The sequence below is a fragment of the Cupressus sempervirens genome, chromosome 7 (genome assembly GCF_028749045.1).
Source record: "Cupressus sempervirens isolate cs-2001-9-10 chromosome 7, ASM2874904v1, whole genome shotgun sequence".
Classification (NCBI taxonomy): Eukaryota; Viridiplantae; Streptophyta; class Pinopsida; order Cupressales; family Cupressaceae; genus Cupressus; species Cupressus sempervirens.
Genome location: NC_143124.1, coordinates 585,938,987 through 585,954,599, shown reverse-complemented (window position 1 = coordinate 585,954,599; position 15,613 = coordinate 585,938,987).

The window sequence follows — 15,613 nt, the reverse complement described above, 5'->3', positions numbered from 1 at the left end:
GGTTTAAGGTCAGAATTTTTAACAAGACCATCCATGACAACTTCACCAGCCTCTATGAGATCTTGAATAACATCCCTAAGTTTAAAATAGTGTTTAGTGTTGTGATAACTAAAAATATGATCCTCTTGCCACCGAGGAGGTGTAATGGGTGGGTCATAGGGGTGGGAATTATCTGGCAATGTCACCAATTTTTTTTTATAGTTAAGGTCTTTAAGACCACTTCATAATGTTCAACCATTAGTGTATAAACACATCATTTTTTAGTAAACTTGGTGTTCTTTTCATTGTGTATACAAAAGTGTCACACTTCTATAAGCCATTATTCTTGAGAATATCCATAAAAGAGGGCATCTCAAGAGGTGGCTTATAGCTCTCTATCTATGACATGCAAAGTCTATGAGATGGTGGCTCTCAAATGAACCAAGCTATGAAACCCTTGCAAGGTGCACCATAGAACAAGAGATTCAAAGAGTATAGGCAAGAGTGTTAATATCCAAGAATCTAGAATAAAATACAATGCAAATGCAAGCTATTCTAAATGAGATGAAAGCTAGAAAAGAGAACTAAGATAAAGCATAAAGGAAAATAAGCTAAAAATGTATATCATAATGTAAGTAGAATGAGAGCTAAGTTAAAATGAAAAAATGTAAGAATGCTCCAAGTCTCAAAATCACCAAGAAAACCTACAACATAACAATAGCATGAGAGACTTAGATTTTTGAATGAGGAGAGAGCCCTCTCTTTTAAAGAGAATGTACGATAGAGATTAAGAGGCAAAAAAAGCATAATCAAGGGAGGAGAATGCATCTTGAGTGATCCATGTGCACAAGCATCTCAACCAATCACAACTAGTGGCTGACTATTGAGAAGGTTTCAAATGTGTGGAGGAGAATTAAAATTATTTTTAAAATAGAAGATTCCTCCCACCTAAAAAATTGTGCATTCATGTGTAGACAAAAATGCCTTTTCCTCTTATTTTAAAAATAAGAATAATTCTTTATGTGTACACACTTAGGATAAGTGGGAAGTATGGATTTTTATTTAATTAAAAGGGGGACATGTTCTTTTAATTAAATATGAACTTAGGATAAAGTGGTCAAACTATAGGATAAAATTTAATAAATGGATTTTTTGAGATTTGATCAAGGATAAACATTAGATAAATTATGCAAAAATGCTAGAAAGAGGGCTCATAGTCTAGATGACCATTTTTGGGCGATTAGAATTGCCCCTCTTTGACTAATGTGTGATCAATTTGGGAACATCAAAGAATACATAAACCAAGTAGGCAAAAATAGATAGAGATATTTGATTCTAAAGAAAGAAATGCAGAAAGAGATAGCAAGTCTTGAATGTATAGTCTGATAGTGATAGTTCTGAACATTATGATAGAGATGATATCATAACTTAAGAAGAGTACTAACACCAAGAAAAGCATATAGATAAAGAGAAAATAGATTATTGCAGAAGAAAGCAATTTGCAACAATGATAGAATATTCCTCCTCCCATGGGATTGAAATCAAAATGAGATAGAGGAGATGGAAAAATAAGCTAGATTTGATCAAATCAAAACAAAGAAAAGTTCATGATATTAGATAAGAGATTAATACCAAAGAGTGACCACCAAGAAATGAAGATATGTCCTAGTTTCACCAATTTTGACCAAGAAAGATAAAGCATAAGAATTAGTTCAAAGAAAGAATAAAGATGAAATGAGATGAAATAAAACTAAAACAAAGAGTGGAAGAGAGTAAAAATGATGAATAAATGAAAAAATGACAATTTCTCCAACAAGATTCAAAGATTAAACCTCAATAGGTTAGCCGACTACATGGAATAAGGAAGAAATTTTGATTAGCAAGATGAACTCGAATTTGGATTTTGATCCCAAAAATGGATCCAAGATGTCAAGATTAGAAAAGATAGGTCAAAAGCATAGATGAGATGGTAAGATAGAAAAGAAGAGAGAAATAGGAAAGAAGAGATAAGATAAGATTGAGAAGAGCCAAGAGAAGGATGAACACAGTTAGCTAACAAGTCCATGAAAGATAAAGAATAGAGCTCTCTCAACATGCAAAATGGAAAGCTAAGCTAGAATGAACCCTAGAATGCAAGCTAGTATGAAAAGGTGTAATTGCAAGAGTTACATAAGTAAGTTCTAGTTTTTATCATCGAGCCTTATTAGCAACATTGAAAGATCTTACAATCATCACTAGTATGACTATGAGAATAGGAATATGATCTATGTCAAATAGAAATGTGGGAATCCCACCTATGCATCAAAGACATGTAGCTCAAGGTGACTAATGTAGTTAGATTCCATAAGTTTAATACATATTACACATGTATCAAGCCATAAGTACCGAGATAATCCCCAAGTGTAGTCTTGCAAAAATAGTCAAGGATGATATGTTGTAAGTCAAAGTTTCAAGTAGAACAAGCATTAATGCTCTAAACACATTAGACTAACAAAGTATACCCACAAGTAGAAAGAAAGTAAACATGCCCCATGCCCCCAGTCTTCTAGTCCATTACATCCTCGAAAGACTATTATTGAGGGAACACATAGCAAAGAAATTATCATAGATATCATGCAAAAAAGATAAAGTTCATCATAGCTTAGTCATTTAAATGTTTAAGTGTGTGTGTGTAAGTCACTTGGCTATTTCAAGACTTGATTATGATAATGAGAAATATTGTAGCACCATAGAATATAGGTAAGGTATCTAAAAAGTGTTGAGAAACACTTGATGTAAAGGGGATGTGTTGAAAAACATTGTTTTGAAGATAATGCCAAAGAAAAATCTCCTTGCACAAGAAAATCCTTGATAAGCTAGACAAACAATGCCCCCTAGACTATGACAAGAGTTAATTCCAAACTAGGCAAGGCATGATAGAATAGTAGAGTGGATGAGAAATGAGTGTGCAGCAAGTTTGATAGACATAGGTGCAAGGAACATTTCTATCATTTTTTTGGTGAGACATCCAAATATTTAGGAATAGCCTTTAACTAAGATTTTTATTTATTTTTAAAATTTGTTTGGTGATACATCAAAGTGCCTATTGCTAGGTTCTTACTAATATGATCATTTTTTCAAGACATTTTATGATTTTTATGATTTTTTTAGGATCATATATAATTTTTTTGGATTTTTAGAATAATTTAGAGATTACTAGTTCTCAAGCAAGATCACATCATTTTCTCCCAATGTCTGGCAAGTATAAGACATGATGGAGTAGTGAGATGGAAGATAAGTAGAGATAGATAAAAAAAGAGTATGAAGCAAGTGAAAGTGATACTCAAGGACTTGACTCCTCAAGAGTACCCAAGCTAGGGAAAGATAGCCATATGAAGCAAGTTTTGGATAGGCAATGGAAGAAATGAGAAAGATAGCATGTAGGAAAAGTAGTGAAGCCAACAAGTGAGATAGCATATGGCACAAGTAGTGGAAGACAATAAGAGAGATAGCATGAAAGCTTGTAATCCAAGAGAGTAGATATGTCAAGAAGCCTAATAACCATGTTTTTGTTTATTGTAATCAAGATCAAGGGGTCAACTAGATAGGATAGAAATTAGATAGAGAAATATGAATGAAGTTGGATATGAAGGCTATGAATGAATGAGCAAGAATAATAGAGAATCTTGTGAATAAGATAACCAATATGCAAGGATAGCTCAACATTATCAAGATCAAAGAGGGAGAAAATGGGGGGGATAGATGGATGATGGATAAGCACTAGCCTTGGTGAAAAATCTTGAGCTCTTTCTAAAAACAATTTCAATTTGGATAGTGCTCCTATTAGAAGGATAAGCCATGATAATCTAAGACCATAGAAAGGTATGCTCAAAGACATTGATAGGGTGATGGAAGGGAGATAATTGTAGGAAGAATATATGGAGGATAAGAGTTCATGTATAGCAATTAAGTGTAACCTTTAGAGGATTTTATGAGGGTAGCTGAAATATTGGACAAGATCAACATCAACACACGCCTTGAAGGGTGCTAGAATGATGGAGGAATCATCGAGCAAATAGCTTGAGGTTTAGATGTATGAAGTAGTAGGATAATTCTAGAAGAATATGGAGTGGAAGGCTTTAGAAACTTGAATGTCAACTTGGATTTATGTTCAAGATTCAAGTCTTTCAACAGAGTTTTAGGAATCTATATAGCTATAGATTTTCCTTTAGATACTTTAGAACATATTTCTTAATAATGGGTTTAGGAACCCATATTTTCTTTGATTTAGCTCTTTTAATAGTGGATCTTTTCGGTCTATTGAATGTTTTTACTTTTCTAGCATTCATATGTCAATTAGATGGGACATAATGATCTTCATTTTTCAATGGATTATTATGTTTATTGTCACTTCTAAAAGACTTGGGATTTTTGGATGAATAAGGCTGATAGGACTGGTTTAGATGGATAGATGGGTGGAAATTCATCAAGAATGAGTATCTTTTTTTATCTTGAGGTGTGATGGGAGAGTTAGGAATGGAAAATTTAGGAGATGAAGGAACATATGGTCCCAATATGGAAGGAAGGTTGGGAAGGTTTTAGCTTAGATGGATAAGAACCAAGGATAGACTTAGAAGATACAAATGGATAGTGGAAAGGGATACCAACATCTTTGGAGTGAGAAACATGGTCAAATCCATCAATAGACTCATGAGTATCTTTGATAGGAATAACATTTTCAATAGGAGCGATGGAGACATAGAACATGAGGGGATGCTTTGATATTGACAAGTAGCTTTGGATAGCATAGGAAGAAAACTTTTCTCATAATTTTTATTAAGCTAAAGGGAAATAGTGGAAGTGATGTCTTCATCATACTTTTCTTGACATTTTAGCTTTATCTTTTTGAGAGTCCTCTTGATATGGAGCCACTTCTAAGGACATGGAAAATATGAGGTGTTCATGATAGAATCTGGATGAGGTAATGGGGGATTAGTTGAAGTAGGCATAGTAAGCATAGAATTGCATGGAGGTTGAGGATCTTTAGCCTTAGTAACATTGACAATTTTTTCAGCCAAGTGAAGGTTAGCTTGAGTTTCTTTTAGAGGCAACCCTTGAGGATAGACATAGTGTGAGAGAAAAGAATTAGGTTCTTTATTTGATGGAGGCATGTTGGAAAGCTTTGAAGTTTTGAGAAATGCATGAGTGTTAGAAGAAGTGGAAGATGTAATGAAGCCACTACTAGACATAGGTTCATTAATGTAATCTTTCTCAAGAGAAGTATCCTCATGAAATGAGTCAATAGAGGTATCAACAATCCCATCATCAATAAGATCTTTAATTTTATGTTTCAACATAATACAATCTAAAGTACTATTCCCATTATGTTGATGATAAGCACAATAGATATCCAAGAATTGGTTTCAATATGAGCTAGACTTAGGAAATGTGATAAGATTAGTGCCATGAAGTGTTTGCAAAATGTCATCATAAGAATATTCCAAGGGAGTAAAATTTCTCTCAAAAGTATACCTAGGATCTTCTTGTTCTTTCTCAAGTGAATAGCATACATCCATGTCTTCATCATTGTCTTCATCAAATATAGGTCCATCATGAAAACTTGACATAGGCTCAAAGGAGGTATCACTTGCTTGTTCTCTAAAGAGGTCTTCAGATCTAGAAGATGAAGACATTTGATGTCTTGGAGTAGAATATGTAGACCTTGAAGAAGATAACTCATGTGTATGTAAAGTTCTTAAGGGAGATTTATTTAAGAATGTAATATTCTCCTCTAACATTTTATCAAGTTTAGACTTCATTTTTATCATGTGCTTAGAGAGATGAAGGTAAGAAAGATCATTTGTCTATTCTAGTTCTTTGCACTGAGTGTATAGATATTTAAACTCTTTAGTGGCATGGAGGATATCATGATCATCTAGATATAGTTGAGGTTTGGTAGCACAAGGTTTTAATTCCATAGTGTTAGATAGATAATCATGCATGAAGGAGAGTAGAGGAGGCTAAGAAGGTGACACAAGATAACTTGATGTCCAAACTAGAGAGGTAGAGTATTCACTTGCCAATATAGTAGAGAGAGATTAAAGTGACTTTTCAAGCAAGATGTCCAAGAAATTTATGACACTAGTGCCTCAATTCAAGAGCTAGGAAAGAAGCCAAATACCCACATAGATAGAGCAAGTAGAGTGACAAGTGAACAACATTCCCAACCCAAGAGTGTAGTCAAGAAATCAAGGTAACAATTTCAGCAAAAAGATAACTAGCAAGTAGACATAGACCATGAAGGTAGAAAGACAAAGAAAACTAAGACCAAAGAATCACTTTAATCATATTAAAGCACTAGAGACATACAAAAGAAAAGTCAAATGATAAGACCCCCTTATAAAGAAAAAACAAGAAAATATTTGAACTTGATGTTTTGACTTGGTTGACAAAGTTTGACATTAGTTGACAGCATATAAAATTTGATGTTTAAAAGAAGTTTTTTCCAAGTAAGATAGTGACACATGGAGTAATATTCAAAAAATAAAGTAAGGGACATAGAAACCTTTCATGATACAAGCATATGTCTAGTCTCAAAGTAATCCCTAGAAATATCATCATGTGTATGTTGAAAAGATTTCCATAGGTCTAGCACATTTGAGAATACATCTAACAATATCTACCTAAAAGTCACAGTGCATTACTCAACAACTTGACTGACATTAAGTGATCCTTCACCTCACACAAAGTGGCTTCCCACAAGAGATATTGGCTTTGTCATGGAAATTTCATAAACATAACCAAGGGAGCATAGATGGTGAGTGTAAAATCTTGGGGTGATCTAGGTAATCCACTAGGATCGATCCTTGCACCGAGAAGTTGAGCAAAAAAAATAGGGTAGCTACTAACCTAGGTCATTTAGAAAGGATTTCTATTAATATCACTCCTCTATCTCCTAATACAAGACACCTTACCTTGCAATGAGTAATCAGTCTCGTGACCACAATAGTACCTTAAGCATTCCTCCCTAGTGATCTCCTCATGGTCGCAATCCCACAAGCAATCACACTAGGTAATACAAGTGCTACGTCTATAGAGGTTTTGTGTCCTTGATAGCCTTGAGATTATAGTGGGTCAGAATAGATGAGTTCTCTTGCCCCCACTTGGGCCATTCCTCTTGGTTTCCCAAGAGTATTCCTTAAAGGATTTTAACTAAGAAAAATTGAATCCACTTTGAAGAGTCAATATTTCTGATTCACTGTGAGGATGAAGAGCATACTCTCCTATCTTGATTGTTTCCCCAAAACATACCAAAAAGATTCAATTAATCCTCTTGTTCTCAAAATCGAAAGGTGAGTCAAGATTTCTAATTCACTACAAGGGTGAAGAGCATACTTTCTTATCACCCAAGGATCCCAATTACAAGTATTATGTGCCTAGAAAATTAAATAAATAGTAAGATCCCACACATAAAATGAAATAAATACAAGCAAGTGTTTGGTTTTTATGTGTTAGGAAGCCCTGTAAAAAAGTGTTAGTAGCCTTTGTGCAATTGAACCTTTGGCATGCTTCTTTTTAGCAATGAAATGCAAAAATCCCTACAAAAAAACAAAGGTTAGGGCATAATAACCAAGTAATAACTACAACACAAAGTGGTTAGTTACCTCAAAGATCCAAGTCATCTTCCAACCAAGTGTATGCAAAGAAAGTGCAAGCTAATCACAAAGTAATCTCTTTTTTACTCTTTTTTTTGACCTAGTCAAGAAGATTGGACTTATTTGCTATGATTTCAGATCCAAAAATATAAATTAAAAGAAGAGAACCCTACTAAAAAATAGAGAGATTTCAAAAAATGCAAGAAATTTAAAAATATCTCTTCATTTGTGCCCTAGGGACCCATTTTTTCAAAATATACTAGAGTTTTCAAATTGAGTTATTGAGCCCTAATATGAGTTCAAAATTCAAAATACAAAGAACTAACACCAAATATAATTAAGATAATTTTTTGAAAATGTAATTTTTTCCAAAATATTCATTGATTTACAATCGTAAACATTTTTTTATGAAAATAATAAAAAAATTCATAATAGACACAAATCAACTCAAAATAATCTAAAAGTTGGACTAATACATTTTCGATGGATATCCAACCTCCACAAAATATTTTAGATCCATACTCAAAGAGGTTTGCAAGATATGCTCAAATCTTCAAAAAACTAGTGTTGTGGCCTTCAAACAAATCTGCACAATAGTTAGCCTTAAAACCAAAGTAAGTAACCCACAAAACCACTTGATTAGATGCAATAAGTTTTTATAAGAAAACTAGACATGGCAATGAAACTAAAATACCAACGAGAAAATGGGGCTAGAAACGTGGTTCTAGCCCTACGGTGGGTGCCAAAAATGTGTGTACAAAAAGTGTCACAATTCTATAAACCATTCTTGTTGAGAATATGCATGAAAGAGGGTATCTCAAGAGGTGGATTATAGTTCTATATCTATGACATGCAAAGGATATGAGATTGTGGCTCTCAAATGAACCAAGTTATGCAACCCTTGCAAGGTGCACCATAGAATGAGAGATTCAAAGAGTGGAGGCAAGAGTGTCAATATCTAAGAATCTAGAATACAATTCAATGCAAATGCAAGCTATTCTAAATGAAATATAAGCTAGAAAAGAGAACTAAGATAAATCATAAAGGAAACCAAGCTTAAAAAATATGTCATAATATAAGTAGAATGAGAGCTAAGTTAAAATGCAAAAATGCAAGAATGCTCCAAGTCTCCAAAATCACCAAGAAAACTTGTAGCATAACAATAGCATGATAGACTCGGATTTTTGAATGAGGAGAGAGCCCTCCCTTTTAAATAAAAATGGATGGTAGAGATTAAGAGGAAAAAGAAGGATAATCAAAGGAGGAGAATGCATCTTGAGTGATCCATGTGCACAAGCATCTTAAGCAATCACAATTAATGGTTAACTTTTGAGAAGATTTCAAATGTATGGAGGAAAATTCAAGTTTTTTTAAAAATAGAAGATTCCTCCCACTTAGAAAATTGTGCATTCATGTGTACACAAAAATGTCTTTTCCTCTTATTTTAAAAATAAGAATAATGCTTTATGTGTACACACTTAGGATAACTAGGAAGTAGGGATTTTTATTTAATTAAAAGGGGGCCATGTTCTTTTAAATAAATATGAACTTAGGATAAAGTGGTCAAACTATAGGATAAAATCAAATAACTGAATTTTTGGAGATTTGATCAAGGATAAACATTAGATAAATTATGTAAAAATTCTAGAAAGGGGGCTCATAGTCTAGATGACCATTTTTTGGTGATTACAGTCATATGTTTGTGGTTTCAAACCTTTTTGCTATTTTGTAGTATGGATGGTATTCAAAAGATTAAATGCAATTTCCTTGGATTTAGGAGCATCCACTACTCCATCATTGACAACATATTTTTTTTTGTTCCAAGGTTTGTTTTTTTCCTTTCCATTTCCATTGCCATTTTTCTCTTTGTTCACAACAATGCCACCATTCTTGATAGCAACATCCTCAATATGATATTCATTCTCAACCATTGCAATGAAGGATGTAAACAACTATTTTCTTAAGTCAAAGTATAACTATAGTACAAGTGTGTTCACAAAGATGTCAATTTTCTCAACTTTAGGAACTTGTCGAGGGTACCTAGAGTATAGGGATCTCCATCTCTGAAGATATGTTGCAAAAAACTCTCCCTCTTTTTGTTTGATTTGGTACAAGTCCAACACAATTATGGGATGTTGAATTTTATAAGAGTATTATTGGATAAAATATTATGCAAGCTCATCAAATTTTTTAAGAGGGGGAGTCAACTTTACAAACCATTCCATAGCTTACCCTCTTAGACCTTTAGGAAACAATTACATAAGATAGGTGTTTTCAAGTATGAAATCCATACTGATAGTATAAAAATACCTCACATAGTCATAAGGGTCACCATTTCCATAGTATTTGTCATACTTAGAAACCTCTATATCCTTAGGAAATGAAGGCATGTATAAACTCCTAAAAAATGGGATAGAACATATTGATTCAACAAATGAAGTTTTAGGTGGTTCTTTAGAAGTTTGTAATTGGGCAAGTTTTTTCCTTAATTCTTGCATTTCTTCTTGCAAGATTTCAGCCTCAGTGGGCTCTCATTTTTTGATTATTCATTGCACATCAAAATATTGGGGAAGTTTCCTTCCCTTTGTTGTCATATACTAGAAGTAGTGATCCCCATTTTGCTCCAATGTCTTGAGCATCAGATTTTGAGCAAGCTTGTCTTGTTGAAATTTTATGACATCTTCACTAATGATCTCATCATCACTTTCATGATGTGATTTTGATTATCTGGGTGGGAATGGGAATACTCCTATGTTGACTCTAGAAGTCCTTGGAGGTGTGTGATTTTTATCATTTCCACCAAGAGGAATATGTTCAAATGGATTGCTATAATAGCCTTTCCTAGTTTCCTCATGGTGTGTATGAGTGTTAGGCTCACCTTGTTGATCAGCTCTTTCTCTAGCATGGATAGCTTCCATAAGTCTTTCATTTTCACACACTTTCTCTTTTAAGTGGCATTTGATTTTTTTAGGATGCATGATGGTTAAAATATTTTCACCCATGGGTGTATTAAAGTGTGTTCCAAATGGGTTTTTAAAACTATAAATTGGATTGTGCTAGATGTTGGTTGTTTGCATTTGATTAGAATTAGGATCTTCCAAACAAGGTCATTAGTGAGGGCACCTAGATGGAGTCTCTAATTGTCTCAAAATGAATTAGGGATGACTACCATTCCCAACTTGGAACCCAATTGTGATCAGCATGTAAGGATGTGTCTTTTCCTAATAGGATGAGAAGAGTGTTTTAGATTTGAAGCTCACACAATATATAATAATCACTTGTCAAAGAAAATAGATGGGCTATCAAGAATGTTCAAGAATTTACAATAGTAGCAGATAGCTAGCATAGAATAGTAACCATATTTTGAAAAGTGATCATCAATGACATTTTGAGACTCACATCCGATAGTCTAAACTCATCTTTTCAACTAAGGACAACACCTAACATATAGATTTGCAACCAAGCCCAAGAAGGAATGAAATGACAAGACCCTAGATTTGTTAAAATGTATTGCAGACTTTGTTTTGATAGTAAACTAACCTAGACAAAATTCTTCTAGAAACCAAACAAAAGTAGGAAATCAATTTGTATCATACAATAAAGTTTACAATAATTGGGTGATACTTTTCTCTTAGGCAACAGTTCTTCTTAAGAAGGGTGATAAAACATAGCATAACTAGATGATAGACCTAGAAGGAGTTAGGTGATACTTTTTTGGAAAAAAAGTGTTGCATGATATTTCTCTAGAGACTATGTGATAGTTTGCCAATGAAATGTGAAAAGAGATAGTTTTGGTCAACTCAAAATTTTATATTTTTAGTTTGACAGTTAGGTAGTTTCAAATCAGACAGTGTGAGATTTCAGTTTGTGTCAAAAAACAACAAGTTTTGCAAACAATAAGGGTATTTTAGGATGTCTCAAAAATTTGAACAAAGCTCAAAAAAACCTTTCCAATAAGCATTTGTAATATTAGGACAACCTTCCTACCAATTTTACTGAGATGTTTGATTTGTGAGAACATTTACATAGGTAAGTACATTTGAAAAAAAATGCCAAGAAATCTACCTAAAAGTCATAGTTCATTACTCAACAACTTGGCCCACGCTAAATGCTCCTTCACCTCACACCAAGTGGTTTCCCACGAGAGATATTGGCTTTTTCATGGAAGTTCCATAAGCATAACCAAGGGAATATAGATGGTGTGTAAAATCTTAAGGTGATCTAGGTTGTCCACTAGGATCAATCCTTGCACCAAGAATTTGAGTTGAAATAAAAGGTAGCTACTAACTTTGAGTGTTTAGAAAGGGCTTCCATTCATAATGTTCCTCTTGCACCCAATTATGGGATACCCCACCTTGTGGTGGGTAATAGACCTCGTGGCCACAAGAGCACCTTAAGTGTTCTTAGCATTTTCCTCATAGTCCCAATCCCACAAGAAATCACACTAAGTGAAGACACACAATACATCTATAAAGGTTTTCTATCCTTGATAGCCTTGAGTTTATAGTGGGTTGGAATAGCCAGGTTCACTTTTCTCCACTTGGGTCATTCCTCTTGGTTGCCTAAGAGTAGGCCCTCTAAAGGATTCTAACTAAAATAGATTGGATCCACTTTTAAGAGTAAAGATATATGATTCATCACAAGGATGAAGAGCATACTCTCCTATCTTGATTATTTCTCTCAAAAATGCCAAGAAGCTTCAATTATCTCCTTTCTTTTAAAATCCAAAGGTAAGTCAAGATTACTCTCCTATCACCAAAGAATCCCAATCACAAGTTTAATGTACCTACAAAATGGAAACAACTAGTAGAATGCCACACATGGAATAAAAGAAAACAAGAAAGTTCAACTTTTATGCTTTGGGTAGCCCTATAAACAACTGTTGGTATCCCTTGTACATTTGAAGCTTTGACATGTGTTCTTTTCAAGGAAATTATGAAAATGTTTCAAACCAACAACCTACAAGCACAACCATTAGTCCCACAAGTTAGTCTCAAAATAGAATAAAATCCACAAATATAACCTTTGTCAAACAATCACATAACTATAAAATCCAACAAAAAAAAAGAAACAATTGAGAAATTGACCAAATCATCCACACAACAAGAAAATTCAAACTATGTTTTAGTTTTTGCTGGAAGACTGTCAAATGATACTTCTCAGTATACTTTGTGCAACAATTTTCCTTTGTGTGATATTTTTTCTTAAGCTAGGTGACATAACATACTATGTCAAGATGACAAAGTTCAATAAGAGCATGGGATACTTTTATAGAAAAAGTATCACATGATAGTAAAAACAAATATTGTGCAATAGTGGCAAAGTATCTCCTAAAAGTTGCAACTATAAAAAAAGAAAATGTAGACAAGATGTGGAAAATATAAGAAATATAGAAAGATTAAGAGAAAAACTAGGACATCCTTTGCCATGGTGGGTGCCAAAATGTACACTCAAAAGGTGTCACACTCTAAACACTTCTACCCAAGTGATTCTATGAGTTTCAAATGCTTGGATTCTAGCTTAGAGCTACCTATCCATATAGTGCAAGAAAGTATGCTTGAATGTGTGAGGGCTCTTAGTTGAGCCTTTTTATCGCTAGTAAACCATGCAATATGAGTTTCTTTGAGATAAGATGTGAGCGCAAGTGTTTATGATGAGTTCCTCAAATCTATAATGCAAACAAGAAATGCAAAATGCATTTATAGTATCTAAGATGAGAGTAGTACAAACCAACCTAGTTATGATATGTAATATTAAAATATAGTAAAATAAACTAAGCTATCATGTGACTGCACTAAAATGCCATGGAATGAGAAAATGTAGATAAGAAAATGGAAGTTCTCCACAAAAGCTCTCAAGAATTCGAATGGGAAACCTACAACATAACAATTTTTAGGAGTGTGGATCCTTTGAGGGGGAAGCTCTCTCTCTCTCTCTATCTCTCTCTCTCTCTCTTGAAGTTATACAAATGGTGGAGATCAAGATCAAGATGATGGAAGATCAAGGGTGGAGTTATAAAATGAGATTGATCTATGTGCACACACAAGTCGACCAATAAAAAACAGTTGACTTTGCATATGAGACAAAAGGAGTCTTTCCTTTTAATTTGAAAAATAGAAGTAATGGTTTATGTGTGCACATTGAGTGGGTTAGAAGAAATGGGGATTTTATTTAATTAAAAGGGGACATTTTCTTTTAATCAAATAATAAACTTAGGATAGTATAGTCAAACTATAAGTTATAATCAATTAATTATTTTTTAGCAATTTGGCCTGGGTAAACGATTAATTAATTTAGGAAAAATGCTAAGAAGAGGGTTAATAGTCTAGATGGTTACACTATCTAACTAGGGAGATGAATATAAATTGTCTTAAGTAGTATTCAAGCCAGCTTGATAGTGTATATGATATAAGTATAAAGTCAAGTAGTGGAATTGAATGTGAACAAGTGTGTGAAGATAAGAAGATACTTAGAGGAAGAAAATTGGAAGGATAAGAAGAATATCCTTGATGAGCTAAAGATACATCACATCAAGAAGGATCAAGTATTTAAGGCAAAATTGAGATCTAAAATTGGAAAAGATAGTTGCATAATAAATTAGGTCATATCATTGTTACTCTCTAACCATTGTAGTAGTGAACTAAATCTCTTAACAAATTTGGCTTAACAACTATTTATAATTCCTCTAACAAGGTGGTATTTCTACTTGAAGTGTCTTGAAGACCTCTAATAAGGCCATTCATAATAGGGTGATTATATCCTTTAACAAGATCACACCTAACAATGTATTTTATAACCTTTAATAAGGTTGGCTCCTAATAGGGATCACTTCAAAAGAGTGAAAAATAATAACTAGTTGTAATTGGTGGATTTTCCCAAACTGGGTTCCCACATTAAATCTTGGTGTCACTTGTGTTCATGCTATTTCTTTTATGTGTATGCAACTAAGTTAATTAAGATTAATCACACCAATCATCATAAGATCTAAATATTCAGTAATTATTATGTTTCAATTGATATTTCAGTGCTTTCCAAGTTACAAGATTTTTCTAGTGTTAACCAAGTGCCTGTGTATTTTTCAAGTTATAGCATAATACAATTTTAATAGAGTTTATATTCTGAATTGTATTGACATCTAAGGGATCTGGGATTTATTTTTGTGATAACTAATTCATGCCTCCCCTCTTAGTTAATCTTCTTATATTTCTAACATAACTATCTTCAATTATTCATCATGAAAAAATTAAGACATTTATGGATAGGTGAAGCAACAACATGCATGGTGTTTAACCATGAAAGGCCAAGCTTAACTTGAAACTAATCAAATGTAGAAACAACAACAAAGGTACCATTCACAATTTTACCACAAAGATCAACCTATAAATTAATAGAACTAAATGATGGATAAAGAAAATCATTACAAGTTTGAATCCACACGTCAGATGTGTCAAAAAAATCATGCTACAAGTGTTTCATAAATAATTTTCTTTAATAATAACATTGACTAAGGATGTAGGATCAACAAGACAACTATGAGTAGGTATCTTAGAAATCTTAGCATAAATATAAAAGGAACCATCAAGAGCTTTGATAGTATTGGAATCATCAAAGGTAGTCAAAAGTTCCAAAGGTTTTTTATTCTTAGGTTGCTATCAAGGTTTGGGTTGAGTCTGCAATTTAGATTTAAGTTTTATTTGAGGCTAAGATGCAAGTTGAGGATGATGTGGAGATATAGATTGAACAACATTCTCTACTTGATTAACAATGTAATTAAGATCATCCATCTTTGAATCATACACAATATCCATAGAGGATGGTTGTACAATGGTATTAATATCATGTGTAGAAGTTGTGAAAGCCAACTTCATACATTGCCAAGAACACTAGCATGCAAATAGCTTGTAGTAAAGATAAACTAGAAGAGGAAAAAGAAGAGCTTAGAAAATATCAATGGTATGAGAGAAAAATTGTATTCCAAGTTATGAAAATAAAAAGTACAA